Genomic DNA, 11,270 nt, shown 5'->3' with positions numbered 1-11,270 from the left:
CACTTCCTTTTCAAATGAACCCACTGTAACAATGCTCTGAAATGAAGGATATGTTCAGAGTAATCATTGAGGCCATGTAACATATGAGAGTAAAAATAGTACAGAGGTGAGGGTTTCAAACTGTGAACTGTGACTCTACTTGAAAATGGGAGACATATCAAAAAGCTTAACAGTGGACATTTTCAGATATACAAGGAGAACTAAAATATACCAGTCAGAGACTCATGAATTATGAGACACTTGAAATGGAGAATGTCAGGTCTGAAGACCCCTGATACAAAGGCACCTGGCCTCATGAAAATAGGGCCCAGGGGCCTTAGTCTCTTCCTTCCTCCAATGTCTGTTGTATTTCCCTCTTGTCTTTCTTCTTCTTCTTATGCCATGATCTTTATATAGTTGTTCATCCTTAGGGTTGCAGACACCTTCAGCTCTTTGGGTACTTGCTCTAGCTCATTCACTAGGGGCCCTGTGTTCCATCCAATAGATGACTGTGAGCATCCACTTCTGTATTTGCCAGGCACTTGCATAGCCTCACAAGAGACAACTATATAAGGGTCCTGTCAGCAAAATCTTGCTGGCATATGCAATAGTGTAGTCAAGGAAGTTGTGCACCTCCTCATACTCTTCCCCTAGATTTCAGTCCGGCCTACATCCCCAATTCTTCCAGACCTCTGTGACAAGCAAAGTCTCCACTTTCATTCATTGCTCTTTATTCCAGTATGTCTACCACCAAGTGGCTTCCCAGTAACACACTTCATGAGGTTGTACTTTGTTGTTGTTTTGTTTTACTTTTGTTTGGTTTTATTTGATTTTGTGGTATTTTGTCATCAGGGCCCAGCCTTCCTCTCCAGTATCTCCAGCTGTGGAATTCTCCTCTGAGCTCATGACTAGTAGGTACCCAAGCTCCAATCTATACAGACAAAGTTGCTGACGTCAACATCAAGCCCTCCATCCCTTTCAAACCATCCTTCCTATGCATGAGCTCCCAGGCCTCCTCAGTTGACAGTGAACTGGGGATGTTGACCTGTGATGGGAGTCATGACCAATTCCATTCCTTCTATGTGATATGCTCTTGCACTCAGGTAAAAACTGGCCACGTTGGAGGCCTCAGTCTACTGGGTTGTTGTTATTGTTGTTGTTGTTGTTGTGGCAATTGTAGTAGTTTTGTTCTGTTTTGTTTTGGGGTCAGACACTGTCCATTTGCTGTTGAGCAACTGTTGCTGACTGAAGATTCCCCTAGCAGCCCCTGGAATACCATCTCTTAAGTCAGAGTGAGGAAGTTAAGTGTCTGAGCCTAGACAGCTCAGTTTCAAAGTTCCCAGGTATAACTAAATTACAACTCCTCCAACTCCCCAACTCTCCCTACCTTGTGTTCCATAGATAGCTATTGGTCATTTTGCCATGCCTTTTTGGAGAGGCAGAAACAGGAGAAGGCAGAGGAGAGTTTCTCAGAGCCAACAGAGCCTCAGCAGCCTCCAGCTTCCTCTGCCACTCTACGGCAGCAGCAACAGAATCGTGCTTGGTGGCATTAGGGACCTGCAAAGGAAATGACATTAGAGAATGACACCTTGGAAGCAACACCTCCTCCCACCTGCACAGAGGCCCTTCAAGTGCCCAGCTCCTCCAAGCAACACCCACCCTCCCCCCAGCTTTCTGTTCTTCCCATCCACTAAACTCATTCCCTCCAGGGGACCTGGACCCACTACTTTGTCAGGACCTGTGGCTGCAGTAGAAGAGGCTGAGGGACTGTACACTTTTGCATGATAACACTTGAGTATCTGGAAACAAGGAGAGGAGTGGCCAGGGGATTAAACCCTCTGGTGGACAACTCCTACCAGAACACTTGGAGGACCAGAGCTTTGGAAATCAGGCTGGGGAAATCTGAATAGCTTGAAAATGTTGGTCTTTTTTTTTTATCTAGGCGCCCTCTTAGCCTGCTTCCTTGTCAAACTTCTATATTTTTCTTGAAATTCTTTCCTCCCAGGGCTACCTTGAAGATGATGAAGAATCCAAGGTGACTGTACTCTAGTCTGCAAAGCATCTGGAGAGATAAGAGTACCCTCCCTTCTCAGGGACTGACTCTTGCTTCCATTTTGCCCAGTCCTCACTGGTTATGAAGGACAAGCCAGGATCTTCTCTAGGAAGTTTTCTCTGCTGGCCTTCACCCTTCCTCTGGGTCTCTGTGGCCCATTCCCATCACGACTTCACATCCCAACAGGATCTTCTCCCATGTCCATCTATAGTCACATCGAATAAGAGGCCAAGCGTGATGAGGGCTTACTGTGTGGTAGGCCTTCTTCTAGTCCTGTTGTCAGTGTTGTAAATGTAACTGGTTTCCCAGAATGAGTACTGGAAACCATATTCTTGGGAAAATGAAATACTTATCCAAACTCTCAATATTAGGACACCTCAAGCACAGGAGTGGTCCTCCCTTCCCTTCTCCTTCTGAGGTGCTGCCTCTTTCACCTCTACATTTCTTCTTCCTTTTCCTCCTTCTTTCTCCTTCATCCACCTCCCGTGGCATCAACCATACCATAGTTTCAGCATAGAGTACTATGAGACCCATCTGGCTCTTAATCCTTACTCAACTCACCTTTTGGGCCTGGCAATGGGACCGAGGTTCTTTGCTGAATAAGAAATCACAGATTGCTGCTGCTGGGTCACTGGAGCATAAGGCAGAACGGAAGGTTCTTGTGGCTTGCTGCGCATCAGAGTGCCTTGGGAACTTCCCTGCAGGAGTAGAGACAACAGTAGGAATTTGGGTGTCAGGTCAAGCATGACTCAAGGAGAGATGGGAGTGTTGTAGGAGGAGCAGGGGAACCCAGGATGTCAGAACTTGAAGACCCTGAAGACCAGTGAGGCTTACCTTTAATTTTCAGTTCAAACTGAAAGGTAAGAAGATGTTAATCCCAAGGTCTTATGGGTAGTCATGGTAGATTTGGGGATGGAACTCATGTCATTAGGACACGGTACAGGGGGCCTGGGAAGTAGCTTCTCAAAGCAACTCCCATAAGCAACAGGGTCTTCTTATCTCCCGTGGGGTTTTGGGGGGCCTGGTCTCATGCTTGTGCATAGTGCTCTCTTTCCAATCTGTAAAACACCAGGTACAGTTTACATGAGCCTCACTGTCCCCATCTTTCCAAATATGATGCATATATGTGACAATGTACACTAAGAAAAATTAAAACAATCTTTAAATGCTGAAACACAATACTAAATATAAAGTCATTGAATAATATGTAAATGATTTAAGCTCTAAACACATTTATTTATGAGCAACAAAAAATTATCTCAGTAGTACATATATATGTATATATATGTGTGTGTGCGTACAAACATATATATACCTATATATGTGTGAAAATATATATATGTATATACACATATAATAAATACATATATGAATATGTATTAAATTTAAGCGTTTTAGTAGGAATTCAAATGGTACAGGAAAGTATGTAACAATGATGTAGGAAAAATATTTATGTATAAAATTCTCATTAAAATATTTTTCAAATAAAAATATTTTTCTAAAATGAAATGTTTGAACTCTATGTGCTAATATACAAGTTAAAACTTGTACAATCTGGAACAATATTTGTCTTTTTTCTGCTCTTGTTAAGAACATATATGTGTATATATGTAATCAAATTCAACTCTGTGTGTATGTAAGTTGGGTTTAACTCCATATGTGTATATTTGCATATGATTTGGATGCAACTCTCATTGTGGTGTGTGTGTGTGTGTGTGTGTGTGTGTGTGTATAAAATGTTAAGCCAGTGGAGGAATATATATATATATATATATATATATATATATATATATATATATATATATATATTTATATATCAAGCATGTCAGCTACATGGCTTGCAACCTGCCATGTGACTTCACCATCTTAATATGACCACATGGTATACAGCAACAATTATAAAACTTCTTAGATGTTGAAATTACATCTGATTCTTTGTCCCAGTCCTATGTTCCCAAAAATAAGGCTCAGACTCAAAATATATTTACAAATACCTTGCCCATATAGCTAAGCTCTTCTCTGACTAGAATCATAACTTAAAATAATCCATTTATTTTGATCTACATTCTGTCATGTGTCCGGTTACCCATGCTCAGGTACCATGCATCTGTCTTCTCACATTTCCCTGTGTGGATCTCCTGAATGGCTCTATCCCAGAATTCTGTCTGCCTTCTGGATGTTCTGTCTTCTATATTCTGCCTAAGCCATAGACTATCAGATTTATTATTGATGGGTGCCCTATCCATAAGACTAAGATATTCTCTCTACAATTCATTTTTAAGCCCAATAAAGGGCTCTTTTCTCAAATATTAACTGAATACAATAAAAAGCAATGGAGATAATTATGAAAATTTTGCAGAAGATTTACATTTATAATGTCCAGTCCATTTATATTTGGCAACTTAATGTATTCTTACATTAATCCCATCTTGGCGAGTTTAGAGTTCTGTATCTAAATCATTTTCTATAGTAACTTGTACTACCATTCTAAAAACAACTTCTTAGCCCAGAACTTCTGACAGACCTTAAGTGAAGCAGGATTATGAAGGATTTGCTTACACTGTCTTGGCACAGCTTGGCAGTCAAACTCACTGTCTCTGTTTGTCTTTTATGAACACCATTTTGTCTACAGATGAATTTAGGTGGTTAGCTTGCCACAGTTGAAGCAACTTCATATGGAGGCTTTTGATGCTCACTATCTTCTTTGAAGTACAATGTGGGTACTGTCAGGAGCAAATGTGTCTCATAGTCCAAATATATTTTAATAATGAAATAATTTGAAATGCCTTATTCTGTGGATCTCTGAGGTTCTTGAATGCTATCTATTTATCTATATAATATCTGAATTGTTATCTATCTAATATCTAAATTGTCAAACATTCTCTATTCTTATCTATTTACCTCCTGAATAACCTTTAAAATGTTTTATTGTAATTAACTAAACTAGTATTTAAATATGAATATGAGTTTGGCTATCTCACTGTTAATTTTTATTTACTAACCATCCCAAATAATTCATAACTTGAATTTTTAGCACCCCTAACAACTTACAATAGCATCTTTCAAAAGGACTTTTTCTATAACTTTATGTTGCATCTTTAAGAATTATATAAGTACAATACCTCAAACAAATGCTAAATATATATGTACATTACATTTATTTAAAATAAACTTAAATTTGTGTCTATATACAATAACCTACACCAATATATAAAAGTAACCTTATTTCTGTATCAATATACAAAATTCTGTCCCAATATAACAAAATAGAACCTCAATTCCACTTCAAAATACAAAGATTTCAACCAATGTAAGATTATGGCTATAAAATGTTTTTTTTGGGGGGGGTGGACAGAGAGCCATCTTGTATCCCGGGTCCCTCAGAGACCAGTCTGAACAGGAAAGCCTGCAGACTGCAGAAGCAACATAGCTTCTGGGACAGGCCTCGTTTCAGGCCTTCATCTTCAGCCAGGAAGCAGATCTGAGCTCCAGACATCTAAGCTCCTTCCCCGCCAAAGGAGACGTGGCCACCAGGGAGGGCTCTGACCACTGAAATTCAGGAGATAGTTAAGATGTTAAGAATTACAATGTTCTCTTGGTGGATTTTCTTTTCTTTGATGATTATGCAGTTTCCCTGCCTATATGTTTGACTTTGTTTTGCTTTTGCAGTGTGTTTTGTCAGATATTAACAGGGCTTCACCATTTCCCTTACCCACTGGCAGTAAACCTGGGGGTACCAAAAGAAATGAAATTGGTACGTGCACATGTTTCATTTGTAGGATTTGGAAAACTAAAGTTTGCACACAATATCATTGATTCTTGTTCAGGGCTTCATTGGGCAACTGCTTTGATTTTTGAAATGGCTGCTTTTGTAATTACATATTTACTGGAAGGCTATTATAGGTATACTTGTTCATATTAAGACTTAGACTGCCCTCATACAGTTCTCCAGCAAAATTAAACAGTTCTTTGTATACTATAATATATAATATATTATTGCATATTATAGTATAAAGTAATTACAAGTATACCATACAATCCTACAAGTACTAGCAATTGAAGCAATATCTAATCATACCTGAAAAAATGCTTTTCAAACAAAAGAAAGAATAAAGACCTCCAGGGTAAGATTAGTTGTCTGTTAACTTTACATTTTCTGAATGTTAATGAAAAAGGAACAACAGCAACTGAGAGACTGGATCATAGAAAAACAACTAATTAAATCAGTCTATATACTGTCAGGATGTGTTAACAGCCAAATAGAATCCTGCAAAAGTTTTGTTTGGGGCAATATATATTTGTTTATATTTCCACAAGAAATGAAAAGCTGTGAATATGATCAAACTGATAAAGATTAGAATCATGCAAAAGAGGTCTCCTGAAAACCCTTGCTACTGACCCCCAAAGTTCTTATTTCATTGAAGATGTCCCACTTACAATTAATTACCTGTTATACACAGCACAATTAATTGCTTAAAACAAAAATGTAGTGAGGATTATGGGATTCTTTAAAATTACAGAAATATTATAAGAATATGTTTTTTGTTTTAATCCCATGTATGGGATATGCAGGTGGTTTAGATTATCCACAGCAACTGACTATGATATGCATCCTGCCTAGGGGTATGATTTTGCCAGCTGCAGATAGTTTCTGTGACTGTCTGATGCTTGGAATTCTGGGAATTGTGAGAGAGTATATAAATGCTAGGGCCCTGAGAAAGGTGGTGGCTTGTTCATGGATATTTGTTGGTTGTTGGTTGTTGTTGGTCATGGTTTGTTAAGTAGTCATACACAAAGAAAAAAATAACAAGAAGAAAGTAGATTTTCTGCAGGTGAAGATCAAACTTGCCCCAAGAAACTTGACCCTCTCAATCAACAGGAAGTAGTCTAAGAATAACGTTGCCCTCTTTCTAATTTCTGACATTTTTCAGGGATCTCTTTCTTTTTCTCTCTACCCTTTCTTCTCTGTTATCTACTATTAGGGGTTTCAATTGTGGAAGAAAAAGTATGGAGAAGGGTGGAAGACAGAACACACAAAGTAGCCAAGTCTAGCTACAACATACCTCTCTATTTTACTTCCTACATTTCTAGAAAAAGAAACCCTATCTTTCAGCACAGATGTCTGGTCCTCTGGTTATTACAATTTTTACATCATATGCTCTGTTATGTTGTGTTGTAGATGTATAAATTGAGGACTGGAATCCCACAGTCAATTGTTTTCTGCATTTTTATCTAGTTTAGCATGTAAGGCATGCTCAATAGAAGGGAATTCATGCCTAATCATGTAAATTTAGACAACTTAGGCTTGACTGGTGAAGTTCATAGACCTTAGAGGAGAACCTGTATAATTGCCACATTTTAAAACTAGTTGTGTTTACAAACACATTCTAAATATGTATCCTTAAATCTATGCACAGATACGTGTAACTTCTCTCCTGTGAACAAAGAACCTTCTTTTTCATGAGACAGAGACCATTGTTAAAGTAACTTTTAATGGAGGACACAGTGTTATGCAGTGTTATAATCTTTGGGGCAAGTCAGAAAGTCATGTTTCTACAAGGGATCAGAGGTAGTTTCAATTCCTTTGACCAGGAGTAAATAGCTTTTCTCTAATAGGCTTCAACAAAGTCCCAATGTCTATCCTCAATGTTCTCCAAGACCACTGTAATATTATCCTTTCAAAAGTCCCTAAAATCATCTAGAAGATTAACTTAACTTGGGGACTAGATATAACCAATTTTCACCATGAGTGTTTAGAAAGCCAATTTTAAATCAGGACTGATGCCTAGATTGACTAGAGTTTCTGCCATCTCTCCATGTCCAGAGAGTGGTCGGTTATATAGGAAAAGAGATGGAATCCAAGCAACCAAACAAACAAAACAACCAGACCTTTTTTCTGGCTGGAGAACCAAGAATGATTCCTACTTCTGCCTAAGGACAAGGCTGAGACTTTGAACTTTCAGAATCCCTATTTCTGAACTGCATGGTCAGTTTCTGTCTCCAGTCTTCACTACCTCCTGGCTGAGGGCTCACTTCCTATTACAGTAATGGATAAGAGAGACTTTCAGGCTCTTGTGTGCTAAAACAAAGAACTAGACCAGAGACACATGGATAGTGAAATAAATAAGGTTTATTAATAAAGAGATATGCATTCCTGAGAAAGGAAGTGGTCTATAAAGATGTGACAGTTCTAATACTCAACAGCGTCAAGTCCCAGGTATTAGGCATCGTTATATGTGATTTACAAATCACCAGCCATTCCCCACATTTGTATAACCTGCATCCTTCTATCCAGGTATATGCTCTGTTTCCTTACTTATAGCCCTGGTTGGGCGTAGTTCTAGGCTTTTTCTGGTAACTGGCTAATTTCATGTTTATCTTAGTATCTCTTTTGCTTTTTCCTGTCCACGTGCCACAAAATCATAGTTCTCTTACATGACTAAAGTAAGTGTTGGTAGAGTTTGGAGAAAGAGACACAGATGGGATAAAATACATATATATTTGATACCTACACTGTGGGACCATGAAAGGCAGCCTGTTTTCTGGTTGAGCTATGTTTAAACTCCAGAGACACAGCAGGTGTTCGTGCAAGAGATGGAAGGAGTTTGCCATGTCCCCAGTCACTAGGCTCCTGACACAAAGCCTCAGCTCCATAATTCTGTGGCCATCAGTCCCACAGGGCAAGGCCCCAAGCTCCTGGTATTCTGTCTGAATTCAACCCCCACAGTTACCTGGCAACACCCAGGTAGGCCTGGTCAACTATAAAAGGGGCTGCTTGACCCCTCCTCCTTCTCTTACTCTTGCTTCTCTCTCTTGTCCTCTTGCTTCCCCTCTTTCTGAATTCCCTTCCCCCCTCTCTCCACGTGGTCATGGCCTGCCTCTTCTTATCTACTCGCTCCAGCTCTCTGCCTTTCTCTGCCTGTACTACCCTCTTAGCTCTCCTTCCCTAACATCAGGCCTGCCCTGAAAAAAAGGGGGTACTGTTTCACTCATCACACCTCTTCGCCATAACAGTAAATGCTATAAAACGATGGACTGCCTCTTCACAAACCATGAAACCAGAAGCAAATGCAGAAACAACCAAACTGTCAGCTCCATGTAAAGGGAGAGAGACATGCCGAGCTGAGCACTAGGAAGGCCTGGTATCCCGTGGATAGCTGGTTTTCTGATAGGCAATGTCCCGAATCAATGATAACCCAATCCAAACTGGTTTTAAACCGAGTTTACTGAGGAACTGGCATGCAGATTCTCACATATACATGGAAGGACAAAAGACAAGGGACAGGCGACTTACATGTGGGTCTGAGAAACAAGATTCACAGATGTTGCCTAGCAGAAACCATGTCCGTCTTGCTTTGGAGTGACAAAAATAAAGATAAAAAAAGAAAATAATAAATCAATAAATAAGGAAAGAAAAATAAAATAACGGAATGTAGATCTGTGAGAGAAAGTGAGAGACTTTTTATCCCTGAGATAGAAAAGAAAAGTCAGAGCCAGTCTCCAAAAGATGGAACACAGTGTTCCCAGAAATTGGCAAGTGTTCTGTGGGGTTTAAGATGGCTGCTGAATGAGACAACACGATGTGAGGATGGAGGGTGGTCCATGCCGAACTGGGTCGCTTGTTTCTGAAAGGACACATTAGATCCTAGCAAGTAGATGTAGGTGAGAGTGTGTGCACCGTGCACCCCACACCCCACACCATGTCGCCTCCAAATGGAGGCCGGTTGCGGAACCACCACGGGAGGATCCAAAGCTCAGTCTGTCCCTCAGTGCAGGCAGGACCATTTCGGTGAGCACCAGTAGACAGGAAAGGCCTCCCTCCAGGAGTCACACCCTGAGTTTGGGAGACTTGAATAAACCATTCTGAACAACATACAGATCATACAGACAGAAACTAAAGAGAGAAAAGTTGGATCTATCTGATGTTATAAATCAAAAGGACCTATGATATAAAAAGGATATCCTCAGATCATTATATCCAAACACAAAATAATACACCTTCTCCTCAGCACCTCATGGAACTTTCTCCAAAACTGACCCTATACTGGAACACCAACAAAGACTCAACAGATACAAGAAAATGGAAATAACACCCTGCATCCTATCTGATCACCACTGGTATCAACAGAAACAACATAAAGCTTACAAACTTGTGGAAATGGAACAACTCTCTACTGACTGAAAAATGGGTCAAGGCAGAAATGAAGAAAGAAAACAAAGACTTTCTAGAACTGAATAAGAATGTATAACCAACATACCCAACCTAATGGGACACACTGAGAACGGTTCTAAGAGGCAAGTTCATGACATTAAGTACCTATATTAAAAAACAAAATCTAAGTACACGGGTGAGATCTTACACCTGAAAGTGGATGGAGAAAGAAATCAGAGAATCAAAACACATAGAGCCTTTACCCATACTTTCTAGTGTCTTTGGTACAGGAAGGTACTCTCCATGACACCAAAGGAGAAACGTAAACACTAACCCAGCCACAGACCCTTTGATCTGTAAGAGTGTCCTGCCTGCAAGATATGCTAGGACAATGGTGGCACAGATCTTGTGGAAGTAACCAACCAATATCTGATTTGACTTAAGGCTGACTCCTCGAGATGGAACCCATACTGGATACTGCTTGGGCGAAAAGAGCCTGAGATTATATAGCCTAGGGACCTAGGGGGAATCCAAATACTATTGCCATATGTGTGTGTGTGTGTGTGTGTGTGTGTGTGTGTGTATGGACTCCTAGTTACATTTAGCTATACTCATAGGTCAGTGAGTTCCTTGTCCATCATCAGAGAAGCTTCCTCCTGCAGCAAATGGGAACAAGTACAGAGACCCACATCTAGACATTATCCACAGCATGAGAGACCCTGGGACACTCAGATGTAAATGGGCTGTCTTTATCTATTTCCTCCTTTTAGAGCTCAGGGCACTGTGCTTAAAAGGAGGCAAAAAGAGTGTAAGAGACAGAGGTACTGTACACACCAAGAAAACAAGGTCCTCTAAACCAACATGATTCTTCAGAAACCCTCAATTGGGGCTGCATAGGCAAAATGTTGAGTTGACAATATGGGCTTTATATAGTCGTTTGGAATTGATTAATGAACTGTACTTTACAAGACAAAAGTACCACTAAAGTGAAACTTTTGCTTTACAAGAATAATTGATGCTGGTCAGATGGGGCTGAAAAAGCACCTGTGACCAAGGGGAGCAGCCTCACAGAGGTGAAATCTTCTG

At 40.0% G+C, this 11,270-nt stretch overlaps 1 pseudogene; it reads right to left on the bottom strand.

Moving 5' to 3' along the window:
* On the bottom strand, positions 1,379-3,080 carry Gm9126 (predicted pseudogene 9126; annotated as a pseudogene).

Source organism: Mus musculus, chromosome X (assembly GCF_000001635.26).
Source record: "Mus musculus strain C57BL/6J chromosome X, GRCm38.p6 C57BL/6J".
Lineage (NCBI taxonomy): Eukaryota > Metazoa > Chordata > Mammalia > Rodentia > Muridae > Mus > Mus musculus.
Note: the sequence above shows the minus strand (reverse complement) of the source record. Positions and strands in the feature narration are given on the sequence as shown.